Raw genomic sequence first — 16,448 nt, forward strand, 5'->3', positions numbered from 1 at the left:
TAGTAAAGGTAGATAATACAAAGCTCTGAGCCAGGTGCTGGAAAATGGCAGTAGAGTAGATAGGTTGATGACTTGATGGGCCAAAGTGCCTCTTTCCATGTCGAAAAACTATGATGCTATGACTCTAAAAACAGAACGCTTGCCCCTGAATTGATTTGTATTGATTGAAGAGAGGAATAGATAGCATGGGAGGGATAATACTGGAGCTAAACTACGGCAGTGTGGAATTGTACAGAGATCTAGAAAGTTGTGAAAAGTGGTTATACTTTTGCAGTCTTTTAATGAGTTAATTACATTCCTTCCTGCATTGCTGCAAAATCCCAGGATAAATAATTAGAGCATTTGTAGCATGCACCCACCACTGCGGTGAAATTTCTGTTTTACCTTAAAGTGTTAATCTAAAGCAAACTCTTCAACTAATCAAAACACTCGTGTGTTGAGAAAATAGCTCCAAACGTGGAAATGTTCTAAGTTAGCAGCAGATGATACAGAGGGCTAATAACTAGTTTTTTATGCCAGACAGATAACATAAATCTAATTAGGTCATTAGTGAGAATGAGTTGGCTCATTGCGACCACCAGTTGAATCTGTAGATTCTTTTAATTCTACTCTACGTTAGTCAATGGTGGGAAAGAATCACCAGCAAGTCGGTTTTCCATTTAGACATATGTTTTGAAGTATAAAATGGACTCCAGGTAGCTTAAGTGTCAAGCAATGGTATTCAGTACCTTTCAACAGCAGGCACCTATTGATACAGGCACAGGTTGTTAATCTGCCTTGGAATACTACTGAGAAAGCATCATTTTTGGAAATTCATTTTTGGAAGCTTTAATTAGGCCGTAGTTGTCACTAATGCCAACATTTGACATCCTTTCCTAAATGCCCTTGAAGTGAATGGTTTGCTAGGTTATTTAGCAGGGCAGTTAGAAAGATTGTTTTCCAGACTTGGAAACGATTGACTGTCACAGATGTTATAGACTTGGCACTGAATGTGAGCATTGATTTGAGGCAGCCAGTCAGAATGCTAAATATTTGGTCAAATATATAAAATGAAATGGTATTGGAGAGAAAAATATTAAGTAGAAATTGAGAAAACAGTTGAGAAACTAGAATAGCAGAAAAACTATGATGGATCAAGGGTAGAACAGTTATTTCACAGGCAATTAAGAGTCACCACACTGAGGAGTGCAATGTAAGACAGACCAGGTAAGGATGGCAGGTTTTCTTCCCGAAAGGATGGTGATATCAATCAAACATCAATCAATGATATCATTAAAGTCATCATTACTGAAACTAGTTTTATATGTCAGATTTATTGGTTTTGGATTGTATTTAAGTTCTACCAGCTGCCAAAGTGGGACTTGAGCCAATATCATCAGCTGATTTTGCAGCAGGTCAGTCTTACTACTACAAGGCAGGTAAATGAGCTCAGTGATTTTAACTAGTCACCAGCATATTCCCACAGAGTGTTTAAAGTTAAAATCATTGCAATGTTTAGAAACAGTATTGTCATTATTTTTTCCATGTTCTTGTCCAAGGTGAAATGGAACTTCATATTTGCATTAAGCATTAGGCAAATGTTCACAGTCCAGTTAAAATGACCACAAAAATTCAGTGTCCGACATCAGTGAAAGTATTCTGTTTTCTAGCTTTATTGTCTTTAAACAGCATAGTATTCTGAACAAAATATCTGCCAGCATCTTCAAATAAGTCTTGGTAGTTTGGCTGCAGATGAAAGGAAAAAAAATGTGGATGGATTGATTTTGTCACAAACGACAGCACGGGCAAGAAGGCTCCTGCTCATTACCATGTAACCACTGTCCCACACTCCAAACCCCCCGATGATCAATCAGGTGTTTTGTGTTGAACGAAACTTGAAGAAAGCACTGAGGGTGTGTGACATTAATATCTCTCACCATGTGTGACTCAACACCACCACCAATGGCTGAGCTGGTCAAGTCCTAATGGACATAATTACCTTCACTCTTAACGTCAGAAATGGGATGTTCACTGATCACTGCACATTGTTCACTGATCACTGCACATTGTTCACCCATCACTCCTCAGATGTTGATGCTAGCCCAGCCAATAATGTCCACATTGCATGGATGAATAACATAAAATTAACAGTTGAAACACCACAACATGCACTGGAAAATGGGTTTGGAATAGATGAATATTGGTGATCAGCACAGACACATTTGGCCTCCTTCCATGCTAAAAAAAAACTCTGGCTCTATGACTCTCCATGACTCAAAGATAAAGAATAACACCATTCCTTTCCTTATGAATGATCATTTGGGAAACAGATTATTTGGTTGCTTAAGGTTCCCTAGCAATGTAAGAACAAATTTCATGAAGTTGCTATTTCACATAAACCCACCCACTAGGACATATATTACTCATCCACTTAAGCAATCTCTATAATTTACATTTAATAGAGATGGGACAATTAATTTCGTAAAATTGCATCGGTAGTATGTGGTTAGAAGGGAAAATAGAACTATGGTTTAGTATCTCACCTCTGAAGCATCTGAGATAGTGCAAAAATCCCTCAATTCTGATGTGACAACTTAGATTATGTGAAGTCTCTAAAGTAAGGCTTGAACCCACTATTTTCTAATTCAGAAGATCGTATGTTAGCTGTATTTTCAAAATTAATATGTGTGAAGACCTGTTTGTGCTGGTAAAATGTGAATTGAGCTCTTTCACATTATTTTACAAAATTGCAATACTTCACTCAAACCTGGTAAGATTAATGAACATTTCAAATCCAAAGATATTACAGGTTGAGGGGAAATGACTAAAAATGGCACTGTGCTATAATGTTGTGTTTCCATAGGAACAGGCTAGCCGGGAGGAAGATAGGTAGCTCTGTAAATCGTGTGAACCATAAAATGCTTCAGCTTCATGTTGTTGATTCCCAGGGCAGACACCTGAAACGATGAGTTACCATGGAAACAAATTTATTTTCTGTCTATTTTAAATAAACCAAACTGGTGATGTTGGGTTGGTCCAGTGTCACAAACACAAAGGCAGGGAAGAAAGCACCCTTTGCCAATAAAATAAACATGTACACAAAGTCCAATTAAAAATAAAATGTAATTATAATTCTAAATCATAATATAATTAATTCTTGCTGATGCATATTCTATATCCTAAGCAGCCCACCAATCATGGAAGACTACAGGCATATCAAAATGCAAAATACCGTACTTCAGTATATATTGTTTACTTTTAGTTTTCTCAATTTGTTTTCCCTTCCATCACATCTTTCTTTTCATTCTTTAATTGTTATAAAACAGAAGTTCACCCCCACCCCCGCTAAAATCAAAACACCCAAACAGGAGCACATCACCCTTTAATTTGTGAAAAGGTGTGTGAAAAGTGGTGTGACCTGCATTTCAGCAACTTCTAGTGGTTAAACAAAATAAATCCCTGACACTCACTTTAAAATCAATGGGTAACAATTTAATTATCTAACTATAACTGTGAACAAATTAACTAAACCATTAACAAACTGAATAAATCCTTTCTAACTATAAACTATTCCTGAATAAAGTAAGATTCTAATGGTATGCTGTTCCAATAAATATAAATCCTACTTATATACAAAAAAAAATTTAGTCTTTCAAAATTACAGCCAACTTATGTATCTTCCGGAATGTTCTGTGCCTTCTCCGTCGGTTCTTCTATTAGTTATACCTTCTCCGTCGATTCTTCTGCCAGGAATATTAACTAGTTGTGCCCTTGTTACCATTGGAATTTAGGTAGTGCTTTCTCTAAGACATACAGGAGGCTGTGAGCCAGTGATTCTCTCTTGAGAGCGGAGGGCCATTAGCTTTGGCGGATAGCAGCTAGCTCAGGAGTTTTGTCCAACTTGCCCTCTTCCATTATACCTTTGTTGATATATCAATATTTCTTACAATAGGATTGGTCCTACAATGTCAAAACCATCAGATTTAAATTGAATAGGTTTTTGGTATCTAAGTGCCTTGTTCAAATTAATTGGCTAATTCAAAAGCTTGTTGTCTAGGTATAAACAGTTGGTTGGCCTGCTAACTGTATGGCCTTTTGATACAAAGGTTTCAATTCGGTTGCCCTCTGTGTACTTTCAAATTTTCAAGCTGCAGCTCACAGACATCCATTTTAAATGTCTAAGCATGGAAAAAGCACATCATCTTTAAATGGACTGTGGAATGCTTTCCCCCCTAGCATTTTACAAACACCAAATTCGAACTTCCTGCCTCCCAATCCACAAGTACTCTTTGCAACATTATTGTTCTTGAGGTTTTCATTACCGGCCATGAAAACTGCAGAAATAGTATTAAAGTTACAGTGTTATGGAACAAAACTCATTGCTGCCGCTTTTCCACAATTCTATATTATATAACTACTTTGAAGAATGGAATTAAGGTAATTAATGCAACAAATCATCCATTGATGGTGCAGTTATCTAAAATCACAAGTGAGCAACTGACCAACTGTAACAATAATTCATTATTACCCAATAAGATCCAAAGGTACTTTATAAGCATATAAGGGCAGCAGATAACCAGAGAAAGAGTAAGATCCATAAGGGTCAAAACTGACAATCTGTGTGTGGAGCCAGAAGGAATAACTGAGGTATTAAATGAGTATTTTGCATCTTTATTCACTGTAGAGAGGGACAATGTAAGTAGAGAGTGACAATATAAGTAGAGAAATCAAGAAAGATATACCTGAATTAATTAACATTGAGAACAAGCAGGCATTAGCAGTATTAGCAGACTTGAAAACCCCAGGACCAGATGAGATATATCCCAAGTTTCTGTGGGAAGAAAAGAAGGATATTTCAGAGGCTTGGACATTAAGTTTCAAATCTTCTCTTGCCAAATCAGGGGTGCCAAAGGACTGGAGGAGAGTTAATAATTCAAAAAGGGTGATAGGGTTAATCCAGGAAACTACAGGCCAATGAGTCTGATGTCAATGGTAGGGAAAATATCACATAACATTCTGAGAGACAGAATTAATCTCCACTTGGAGAGGCAAGGATTAATCAAAGGTAGTCAGTATGGCTTTGTAAGGGTGAGAACATGTATCACAACTTTTCACAGAGATGACTATGTATGTAGAGTAGGGTCATGCCTTTGATGTAAGTTAGACAGACTTTAGTAAAACTTTTGACAAGGTCTTGCATGGCTGTTTGGATAAGAAGCTAAGAGCTAGTGTTTCAGGTTCAGCGACCTGAAACATTAACTCTGAATTCTCTCCACAAATACTGCCAGAACTGCAGAGGTTTTTTGTTATCAATTTCTGTTTTTGTTTCTGATTTCCAGCATCTGCATTTCTTTTGCATTTTAGGAAGTTAAGAGCTGAGGTATCCAGGCAACTTGACAAATTGGACTCAAAACTAATATGGTGGGAGGAAGCAGAGGATAATGGCTGAAGGGTATTTTCTGACTGGAAGCCTATGTCCACTTGCACAGCACAGTGTACAGTGTTCACCCCCATGTTGTTTGTTGTGTACATTAATGATCTCAACATGAATGTGGGAGGTAAAATCAGTAAGTTTGCAGAATGTTTGAAATTTGAATGCTTCAGAAATTAATGGTGTGGCAAATAACAAGGACGAAAGCCAAGACTACAGGATGACATAGAGGGCTGGTCAGAGGGGTTGAACACTAACAAATGAAATTTAATCCTTAAAAATGTGAGGTGATGCATTTCTGGGAGGACTAAAAAGGCAAGGGGATACACGTTGAATGGTAGGACCCTAGAAATTACAGAGTATCAGAGGTATTTTAGTGTGCATGTCCATGGATCCTTGAAGGTAGTTGGGCAGGTAGATAAGGTGGTTAAGAATGCATAAGGGATACTTACCTTGATTAGTCAAAGCACTGAATACAATAGCAAGGGGCTTATATTGGAGGCAAATATCACGTTAGTTAGGTCGCAGCTGGAGTACCATGTGCAGTTCCGGTTCCTGCACCATAAGAAAGATGTGATTAAAGTAGAAAAGGTGCAGAAGAGATTCACCAAAATTCAGTTCTGAGGAACAGTCGCCGAACCCAAATGTTAACTCTGATTTTTTTCTTCACAGATCTGCTGAGCTTTTCCAGCAACTTCTGTTTTTGTTCATCAAGATGCTGTTTGTGCTAGAAGAATTCAGCTATGAAGAGAGACTAGATAGGTTGTTTTCCCTAGAAAAGCGAAGGCTGAAGGGGGAATCGGATTGAAGCGTATAAAGTTCTGAGAGTCCTAAACAGTGTAAATATGGACAATTTTGTCCCTTAGTAGAAGGGTCAGAAACCAGCAGCAAAATTTTGAGAAAAGGAGAAAGGGATTTAGAAGGGATTTGAGGAAAACAAAAATCATTTAGAGAGTTGTGGGCATCTGTAACTCAATGCTTTTAAAGGTGGTAGTGGCAGTTACCCTCAACACATCTAAGAACTAACCAAGAACTAATGGAAAAGGATAGAATCGATCTAAAAGTTCTAAATTAGAGGAAAGCAAATTTTGACGGTATTAGGCAAGAACTTTCAAAAGTTGATTGGGTGCAGATGCTCGCAGATAAAGGGGTGGGTGGAAAATGGGAACCTTCAAAAATGAGATAACGAGAGTCCAGAAACAGTATGTTCCTGTTAGGGGAAGGACAAGGCTGGTAGGTGTAGGAAATGCTGAATGACTGGAGGAATTGAGGTTTTGGTCAAGAATAAGAAGGCAGTATATGTTAGTTATAGACAGCAGAATCAAGTGATTCCCTACAAGAGTATAAAAGCAGTAGGAGTATACTTAAGAGAGAAATCTGGAGAACAAAAAGGGGACATGAGATAGCTTTAACAAATAGGGTTAAGGGGAATCCAAAATGATTCCTACAAATACATTAAGGACAAAAGAGTGACTAGAAAGAGAATAGGGCCCCTTAAAAATCAGCAAGGCCACCTATGTCTGGGATTGCAGGAGACGGGGGAGATGATAAACATAGTTTACTATGGAGAAGGATATGGAAGATAGAGAAATTGGGGAAATAAATTGCGACCTCTTGAAAAATGTCCAAATTACGTAGGAGGAGGTGCTGAACGTCTTAAAACGCATAAAGATGGATAAATCCCCAGGACCTGATCAGGTGCATGCTAGAACTCCATGGGAAACTGGGAAAGTGATTGCTGGGCCCCTTGCTGAGATACTTGTATCATTGATAACCAAAGGTGAGGTGCCAGAAGACTGGAGGTTGGCTAACATGGTGCCACTATTTAAGAAAGGTGGTAGGGAAAAGTCAGGAAACTATAGACTGGTGAGCCTGAAATCAGTCGTGGGCAAGTTGTTGGAGGGAATCCTGAGAGACAGGATTTTCATGTAGGGATAGTCAACCTGGTTTTGTGAGTGGAAGATCTTGTCTCACTAACTTGATTGAGTTTTTTGAAGAAGTAACGAAGTGGTTTGATGAGGGCAGAGAGGTGGGCATCTTATATATGGACTTCAGTAAGGCATTCAACAAGGTTCCTCATGGTAGACTGGTTAACAAGGTTAGATCACACAGAACACGGGGAGAAGTAGCTTTTAGATACAGAACTGGCTCAAAGGTAGAAGACAGAGGGTGGTGATGGAGGGTTGTTTTTCAGACCGGAGGCCTGTGACCAGCAGTGTGCCACAATGGTCGGTGCTAGGTCCATTGCTTTTTGATATTCATATAAATGATTCCGATGTGAATATAGAAGGTATGGTTAGTAAATTTGCAGATGACACCTAAATTGGAGGGGAAGTGGACAGTGAAGAAGGTTACCTCATAGTACAAGGGGATGTTATTTAAGAACACAAAAGCAAAGAACAGGAGTAGGCCATTCAACCCCTCGAGCTTGCCCCCGCCATTTAATGCCATCATGGCTGATCTCACCCCAGGCCCCGGCGCAGGCCTAAGCCTAGCCTCAGCCCCAGGCCTAGCCTCAGCCCAGCCCTAACACTAACCCTAGCCTCAGACTGAACTCTAACATTCAGCCCCAAACCTAACCCAGACCTCAGCCCTAATCCCAGCCTCAGCCCTAAACCTACCCCTATATATAACACAACTTAACGGGTAATTATAGACCGGTGAGCCTGACGTCAGTAGTGGGGAAGCTGCTGGAGAAGATACTGAGGGATAGGATCTATTTACATTTGGAAGAAAACGGGCTTATTCATGATAGGCAGCATGGTTTTGTGCAGGGAAGATCATGTCTTACCAACTTGATAGAATTCTTTGAGGAAGTGACAAAGTTGATTGATGAGGGAAGGACTGTAGATGTCATATACATGGACTTCAGTAAGGCGTTTGATTAGGTTCCCCATGGTAGGCTGATGGAGAAAATGAAGTCGCATGGGGTCCAGGGTGTACTAGCTAGATGGATAGAGAACTGGCTGGGTAACAGGAGACAGAGAGTTGTAGTGGAAGGGAGTTTCTCAAAATGGAGAACTGTGACCAGTGGCGTTCCACAGGGATCTGTGTTGGGACCACTGTTGTTTGTGATATACATAAATGATCTGGGGGAAGGTATAGATGGTCTGATTAGCAAGTTTGCAGATGACACTAAGATTGGTGGAGTAGCAGATAGTGAAGGGGACTGTCAGAGAATGCAGCAGAATATAGATAGATTGGAGAGTTGGGCGGAGAAATAGCAGATGGAGTTCAATCCAGGCAAATGCGAGGTGATGCATTTTGGAAGATCCGATTCAAGAACAAACTATACAGTAAATGGAAAAGCCCTGGGGAAAACTGATGCACAGAGGGATCTGGGTGTTCAGGTCCATTGTACTCTGAAGGTGTCAACGCAGGTGGATAGAGTGGTCAAGAAGGCATACGGCATGCTTTCATTCATCGGATGGGGTATTGAGTACAAGAGCTGGCAGGTCATGTTACAATTGTATAGGACTTTGGTTCGACCACATTTGGAATACTGCGTACAGTTCTGGTCGCCACATTACCAAAAGGATGTGGATGCTTTGGAGAGGGTGCAGAGGAGGTTCACCAGGATGTTGCTTGGTATGGAGGGCGCTAGCTATGAAGAGAGGTTGAGTAGATTAGGATTATTTACATTAGAAAGACGGAGGTTGAGGGGGGACCTGATTGAGGTCTACAAAATCATGAGAGGTATAGACAGGGTGGATAGCAAGAAGCTTTTTCCCAGAGTGGGGGACTCAATTACTAGGGGTCACGATTTCAAGGTGAGAGGGGAAATATTTAAGGGGGATATGCGTGGAAAGTTCTTTACGCAGAGGGTGGTGGGTGCCTGGAACGCGTTGCCAGCGGAGGTCGTAGAGGCGGGCACGATAGTGTCATTTAAGATATATCTAGACAGATACATGAATGGGCAGGGAGCAGAGGGATACAGATCCTTGGAAAATAGGTGACAGGTTTAGATAGAGGATCTGGATTGGCGCAGGCTTGGAGGGCCGAAGGGCCTGTTCCTGTGTTGTAATTTTCTTTGTTCTTTGTTCTTTGTACAACACGATCTTGATCAGATGGGCCAATGGGCCAAGGAGAAGTAGATTGAGTTTAATTTAGATAAATGTCAGGTACTGCATTTTGGAAAAGCAAATCATGGCAGGGCTTATACACTTAAAGGTAAGTTTCTAGGGAGTGCTGCTGAACAAAGAGACCTTGGAGTGCAGATTTGTAGTTCCTTAAAAGTGGAGTCACAGGGGGATAAGATAGTGAAGAAGGCGTTTGGTATGCTTGCCTTTACTGGACAGTGCACTGAGTATAGGAGTTGGGAGGTCATGTTGAGGCTGCACAGGGCATTGGTTAGGCCCCTTTTGGAATACTGTGTGCATTTCTCATCTTCCTGCTTTAGGAAGGATGTTGTGAAATTTGAAAGGGTTCAGAAACGATTTACAAGGATGTTACCAGGGTGGGAGAGTTTGAGCTATAAGGAGAGGCTGAAAAGGCTGGGCTATTTTCCCCAGAGCATCGGAGGCTGAAGGGTGACGTTATAGAGGTTTATAAAATCATGATGGGCATGGATAGGGTAAATAGGCAAGGTCCTTTCCTCAGGATGGGGGAATCCAAAACTAGAGCACAAAGGTTTAAGGTGAGAGGGGAAAAATTTAAAAGGGACTTAAAGGGCAACTTCGTCATGCAGAGGGTGATGCGTGTATGGAATGAGCTGCCAGAGGAAGTGGTGGAGGCTGGTACAATGACAATATTTAAAAGGTATCTGGATGGGGATATGAATAAGAAGGGTTTAGAGGGATATACGCCAAATGCTGGCAAACAAGACTAGATTTATTTAGCATATCTGGTCAGCATGGATGAGTTGGACAGATTTGTACCTTCTGATTTCCTTTGGCAAAAGTGTATGATCTGTTCAGGGATGTGACATTTGTTTGATTCTGGAACATTCTCCTTTCCAATGTAATTATATTCTTCCCAACTGACTGTACATTCATGCATAGGTATAATACCAAACGTTTGTGTACAGTACATTGTCAAACAGTGGGAAATTTAGTAAACCATCACAAGGATTCCCTTTGCGCTGTTAATAGGTCATTTGCTTTTTTTATCCAAGGAGTGGATAGAACATATTGTAAAGGTAAAGGCTCCCTCTGCTGTTGATGTTATACGATTGGCATGCTTTAAATGGATTCATGAGTCATTAAATATCCTGATTCATCTCTGCCAGTTTACAGATTCACGGGCTAGCCATTTCTAGGTGTTCAATACCCATATGTCCCTGGCGTAATATGGGCATGATTCTTGACATAAAGCTTTTGGTATTAGGACTTGTTTACCCTTGAAATTGACTTCTCATGATATACCAAGTTTGTCCAACCATCATCAGCTGATTCATCAATTGCCTACTTTCCATACTAATGTCACAGGGGACATGTTCACTGATGATTGCATTCTCTTTTAATCAGATACCAATGCAACCCATGTTCAAATGCAGTAAGACCTGGACAATATTCAGGTCTGAACTGCTAAGTGACAAGTCACTTTTGTATTGTACAAGTGCCAGGTCATGACTATCCTCAACAAAAGAGAACCTAACTATTTCCCCTTGACATTCAATGGCATTACCAACACAAAATCCAACACTAACCATATTCTGAGGGTTATCATTGACCAGAAACTGAATTGGACTAGCTATTTGAATATAGTGCTACAAAAGCAATTTGGAGGCGAGGAATCCAAGTAACTCATTGCCTGACTCCCCAAAGCCAGTCCACCATCCACAAGGCACAAATAAGGAGTGTGATGGAATACATCTCATTCAGAATAACACCATCCAGAACAAATGGCCCAATTCACTCCCTCCAACATCAATGCTCAATACATACCATTTACAAGATGCACTATGTAAATTCACCTAGGCTGCTTAGGCAGCACCTTCCAAACCCATGGCAACTACCACTTAGAAAAATTAGGGCGACAAACACATATGACAGTGTTCCTATGCAAATTCCCTTTCACTTATGCTGACATGGAAATACATTGCTGTTACTTAATTGTTATTTGGTCAAAATCCTGCAATTCTCTCCAAACAAAATTGTAGGATACACACACCAAAAGGATTGCAGCAGTTCAAGGGGGTCACTCACCACCACCCTCAAAGACAACTGGGGATGGAAAATGAATACCTGCTTAGCCAGCAAAGCCCACATACCATGAATTAATTTTTAAAAAATAGACAGATGATGATTCTGCGGAATCAGTTTAAAACATTCAACGAATTGGCATTGTCTTGTCTGAAAAGGGGATAGTGTTTTGTGAATGTTAGAATGGTGAGTGCCAAAGAATGGCATTAAGCAAAATATGAAGTGTCAGATTGAAGTTGATTCTTTGTGAAACATTGCGAGCTTCACAGACCTGTATGAAGTGCTTTAAGATGGTGATCAAAAAATTGGGGCTTGCTAATGATAATCTTTAGGCTATTTGTTGAATGCTACTCATCTCAAGAGGACAAATTGTGCTGAGTGTCCAATGCAATGGGAAGAATGAGAATCTGGAATTCTTGATTGTAGAAGTTAATCAGAATTCACTCATCTCAGCTGAAGCAAGTCTAAAGCTTGGACTAGTAACACTATGGTGCAGCACCTCTTGGAGCACTATGGTCCAGGTTCAAGCCCCACCTGCTCCAGGTGTAATGATATCTCTGAACAGGTTGATTAGAAAAATAGGTTAAATTAAAAATATTAAATTATTAAGCATAAAGGATAAGGATAAAGTAACACGAATGTGTCAATAAAAAAACCTGGAATTAAAACTCCATTGCCAATTGTCAGAAAACCCAACTGGTTCATTAATGTCCTATGGAGAAGGAAACTGATATCCTTACCTAGCCTGATCTACATGTGACTCCAGAATTACAGTAATGTGGTTGACTCCTCACTGCCCTCTAGGCAAATAAGGACGGGCAAAAAATTCTGGCCTAGTCAGACACCTACATCCATGCAATAAATAAGGGTGTGCCTGAAAGATCTGTAGTGTTTCGCAGGTCACTAAGCCACTGACTGCTGAACAGATTCTAGAAGATTACAAAGCTGGCTTTGTAGGTCATAGATGTCTTCCTGAAGAATATCATTTTTCATTAGCTGCAAGTATGAAGCTAACTCAGCAGGAGAGTTCCAGCTGCCCTCAAGATCAGCCTGAAAGGTAAGATAGAAGAACTGGACCAAAGGAAGTAATTAATAAACTGACAACTCCAACAGACTGGCCTGGTAGCATGGTAGCAGTGAAAAAAACCTGAAAAACAGAGTGTGCATAGATTCAAAGGATCTTAATAAATCTTTGAAGCTCACTACACCATTGTAACCTTTAAAGAAATTTTGCCACAACTTGCCAACACAAAGATCTTTATTACCCTCAGTGAAAGAATAGTTATCGACAAGTAAAACTGAATGATAAAGAAGTATTCTGGGTGGCATTCTGGAGATACAGATGCATTGCCATCTGGCAATTACACCGCTCCAGAAGATTTTTGAGATAGGCAGCATGAGATGGTGAGCAATCTTCTTGAATTGGAATCCATTGTGGATGATCTGCTAGTTCACTGATAAAGAGAAAAGATGGAAGAGGCCACTGCAGATCATCATCAGAATCTAGCGTGACTGTTTGAGAGCAGTCACGAGATCAACCTGAAGCTGATCAATTGAAAGATGCAATTGAAAATACCAGAATTCAAATGCATACATCATGAGACACTGATTGGACTAGCCATGAATGGACAATGAATGGAAAGAAGCAGCTTTCACTTGATTCAAATAACTAATGATGTCAATGCCAGTGCTGAGGTACAGCAACCTCAGTGAAGAAGTGAGCTTACCATATGATGCCACTAAGACAGAAAGTGGAACAACTATTGTGCAGCAAGTATAATCATTGCATTTTCATCCAGGCAGTGAATGCAAACTGAATAATGTTACAGGCAGATTGAAAAATGTGCCTGGCTATTGTCTTTGCTTATGAGGATTTTAATCAATACCTGTTTGGCAGTGACAAAATGACAGTGGAGTTTGACTACAATCCACTTCAAAGCATCTTCCTCAAACCTTTGATCTGCTCCAAAGTGCCAGAAAGCATGTTATCTTGTCTTCAGAAATCTCATCACACATAAACAGGGGAATCAGGTGTACATTGCTGATATGCTTTTTAGAGGAACACTCCCTATGAAGAAAGCTGGGAACACAGTGTGGAAGCAGGCCATTTGGCCCATCGAGTCCACACTGCCCCTCTAAAGAGCATTCCACTCAGACCAACCCCCTATCCTATTTCTGTAACCCTACATTTCTCATGACTAATCCACCTAGCCTGCACATTCCTGGACACTATGGGCAATTTAGCGCGGCTAATCTACCTAACCTGCACATCATTAGACTGTGGGAGGAAACCAGAGTACCCAAAGGAAACCCATGCAGACACAGTGAGAATGTGCAAACTCTATACAGGCACCCGAGGCTGGAATGAAGCCCGGGTCCCTGGTGCTGTGAGGCAGCAATGCCAATCATTGAGTCAATGTGCCGCCCCTGAGGATGCTAAGATAAAGTGTGCAATCCTCCAGATTAAATGAGAAGCAACAGTTGACATGCTGTCGAAGTTATTAGCCCAGCAGAGACGTTGACCCTGAATGTCTCTGCCTGAGCAATAACAGTATATGGCAGAATAAAGCCATTCAGTCTTTTGTGTACTCCACCATTTAATGAAAGTATGTCTGATCTGATTATCTTCAACTCCATTTTCCTGCCTTTACCCATAACCATTGATTCCCTTACTGATTACAATACTCAAATCAGCAAGCTGCAAATTTCCATGAGCTGCAGGAAATAGAGATTAAAGAAAAGCCCGAGATGGCCTCTTGTAAAATGGAAATAGGGTCATTATCCTCAAGAGAGATTAAAAAATGATGCTGAAGTGCATACATGCAAATGCAAGCCATCAAGAGCAGAGTCTGATCTGAGAGTAAGAGAAGTGCTCTACCGGCCAAACATGAGCAATGAGATTAAGAACCACACCTGTCAATGCAGTACATGTCACCGGTTACCAAGCTAAGCAAGCTAAAGAGCTACTTATGATGCATTACATTTCAAAAAGGCCATGGACAATGTTTGGAGTAGATCTCTTCATTTGTGCAGGAACTAAATCTCTTGTCACCATCAACTACTATTCTACTACTGGAAGTTAAAATCAACCGACATCAACAACTACCAATGAGATTGTAGAACAGCCAAAAGCACACTACGATGGTTATTGCATTCTAAACATTGTGAGGAGTGAAAATGGCCCGCAATTTATAAATGAAGAATTCAGCTATTTCCTAAAGGATTGGGCAATTTAATACCATACATAATCTCCATGCCATACACCATCAAATGGAAAGGCTGAGGCAGCAGTGAAAATCACAAAATGGATCGTAAAAAAGAATTAATCGGATCCAGCATAGACCTGGACAAGGCAATCCTAGAGTTGAAGGCATGAAAAGGAGTCCAGTCCAAAAAGCAATCATGTCAAACCCAAACTACTCATCCAATAGTAGAAACAATACTAAAGCCAGAAGTAGTAACAGTTGACAGGAACAACCGTCATGGTGAAAAGACAAAGACAAAAATTTCATTTTTTTCGAACTGTCAAATCAAACCTGAGCATTAGAGGTCCAAAGTACGCATGTTCAAAACTCTCAACAAGGGGCAACTTGGGACCTGTATAGAGCATTTGTCACTTTGGTCATACACAGAGAACCTGAACAGCCAGATATAATCACTGCAACTGCTAAAATATAGAAACAACCAGAGAAGCTATTCCTGCACTGTGAACAGCTGATCAGGAAGATGTGATCTCACCGTCTGCACAGAATATAGAACAACCATCTTTCCAGAGGTCCACTATTCCCCAACAACAGAAATGAATCAGCAACAGTTACCATGACAACATCACTTGCCAACTCCAGAAATTCCTGACCCTCTCTTCCTTTTGTTATTGTCCTACTCTACATTAGGATCATTCAAGTCCCCAATATAAATCTGTTTTGGTTCTTGCAGCTTTGTCTGTAGTTTCCTTGCAAATGTGTTCCCCTATGTTTTTCCCACTAATTGGGGGTCTACAGACTACACCAATCAATGTAATGACACCCTTAACGATTCCAAGCTGTAAATGAAGATTACATCCAATACACTTCTGGGACATCATCTCTTTGGAAGCCTGTGATCTTTTCCTTAATTATTACTATTATCCCTTCTCCTTTCTTTCAAGGGGAGTGGTAGATGTAGTTGTGGTCAATATCAGTAGAGTTGCCTTGAGGATCTCGATGCAGTCACACAAGATGTTAAATAATCTCTCACCATTGGTAAAAGACCATGAATGCTTCTTCAAATACTATAAAAATGGGTGAACTGTATGCTGGTCTTACTGCTTAATTCATTATATTCCTAAAACTCACCTGCCAACAGTCTCAAACAATTACAATTCAAGCTTTATATTCATAGTTTCAGTTAATCTTCCTAGGCTTTGTAAAATATGCAGCAATGCAATCGCATCTCAGCTTGCACACACTGCCGGTTATTCCACTATGATTGGCACATTGTTTCACACGCATCCCTCTTACAGGACAGATTTTTACATGATCACAGGAAGCAGCACCTAATGGACATGAGACAAGGAATGCATATGCCCTTACCCTGATAGAGGAGCCAATAATTCTCAATCATTGGAGCAGCCAAGATTGATTCTGCGGCTAATTGTCAGGATGAAAGCATTGAAGATGACAGCATGATCCTTCCTTCTTACATTTCAGTTCCATTCATGCCATCATCTCTTCTGATTTCCCAAGTGCAGATTATCTAAATATGTATCTCTTGCTTTTCTCAATATCCTTCACTGCTTCCTGACCCTTGTCTTACCCTTTTCAGATACTGCAACCTGACAGGCAGTGCCGCAGGAACAACAGTTGGAAGAGGAAAAAGAGAGTGTTCAAGAAAATTCACTCTAACAGCCACACCTT

This window comes from Rhincodon typus, chromosome 1, assembly GCF_021869965.1.
Source record: "Rhincodon typus isolate 14 chromosome 1, sRhiTyp1.1, whole genome shotgun sequence".
NCBI lineage: Eukaryota > Metazoa > Chordata > Chondrichthyes > Orectolobiformes > Rhincodontidae > Rhincodon > Rhincodon typus.